This window comes from Brassica oleracea, chromosome C9, assembly GCF_000695525.1.
Source record: "Brassica oleracea var. oleracea cultivar TO1000 chromosome C9, BOL, whole genome shotgun sequence".
Taxonomy (NCBI): domain Eukaryota; kingdom Viridiplantae; phylum Streptophyta; class Magnoliopsida; order Brassicales; family Brassicaceae; genus Brassica; species Brassica oleracea.
The window spans coordinates 16,617,202-16,618,645 of NC_027756.1; positions in this window are offsets into that span (position 1 = coordinate 16,617,202).

Below are 1,444 nucleotides of genomic sequence, written 5' to 3' on the forward strand. Positions count from 1 at the left end.
CACATGCACACTGCAGACAATAATTTTTTTTGTCAACTGTTTCATTCTATTAGAAAGGCCCAAATGGGCATACTACAAAGGAGTTACAGACATCCCAATTCTCATTAATACAAACTCGACCTAACCATAAACCTAATTTATTGACCCAATATTTCTTTCGACTTATTACACGCGTCTCTTCGAAGTAAGTCTTCAACACGCGTCCTTTTCTGTGTTTACATGAGATGAGACGATAGCCAAATTAGGGTGACACGTGTCCCTGAACACCACGCGTGGGATGAGAAATATGAGACGCAACCTCACCGGCGAACCGCCGTCTTCCTGAGCTTTGTCTCCGGGAACTATTTGAAACTCCTTTGCTTCTTATCTTTCGTTCAACCGTCACTTTAGTTAGAACCACCATCAACGCTGCCGGATAATAAACCTGGGAATACTCAGTTGATCTAATAGAAGATTTTACCGGACCACCTTCGATATAGAGAAGATGCTGATTCATCTAGATCTCCATCATAACCAACCAAAATCAATCCAACATCACATCTTCCTTTCCATCTAGGATACTTTACCCATAAACTGATTTAGCGACTCCAACATAAGAGAGTAAAGATTGATTCTTTTTGGAAAGGAGAAAGTGCAATCCGAGAGAGAAGAGGAGAGTCTTCCCAAGCGAACATGATTTTGCTAACGAACTGCGAAAGATAAGGATTACGGTATTTACAATGATCCCTTTCGAAGAACATGGAAACATCTTTGAAACTTTGCTTCGACTGATATCGGATACACCACAAAAGTTGCCACTGCGAAGACTAGATCCGCTAATCGGTATAAAAGAGATTCGCCGAGCGAAAGTTATCTACAAACAAAACACAAAAAATAAAGAAGGGGTTGGTGCTTTGATAAAAGTTCTAGAGAGAGGTCAGAGGAGGGAAAATGGCATATTCCCCTATGAACTAGCTGTTCCCGGCTTTTTCACACATGAACTTTTAAGTCATGCCAAAAACCACATGAACAATGGAAAAATGACTTATTTTCCTATGAACTAATTGTTCCCAGCTATTTCACACACGAACTTTTACGCCATGCCAAAAGCCACATGAACAACTATATTTTTTTTAATTACATACACAAACTATCGATTTTAAACTAATTCCGCTAAAACCGTAAATGATGTTATTTAAAAGTTAACTTGGATTATATGATAGGAGGAGAGACGGTTTAATTTGGGTTGATAAAAACATAATACTACGTCGTTTTTTTTCTTCAACTTCTTCTTTTTGTCAACTTCTCTTCTTCTTCAAAAATCGTTTTACTTTTCATCAATTGGGGATAAAATTTATTATCATGCAAAAGAATAAAACATTTTACATGATGCATAAAGAAAGAAGAGCAGAAAATACTAACTTACCAATCTCCATGTATTGTCACAAGGAACTATAAAATTGGC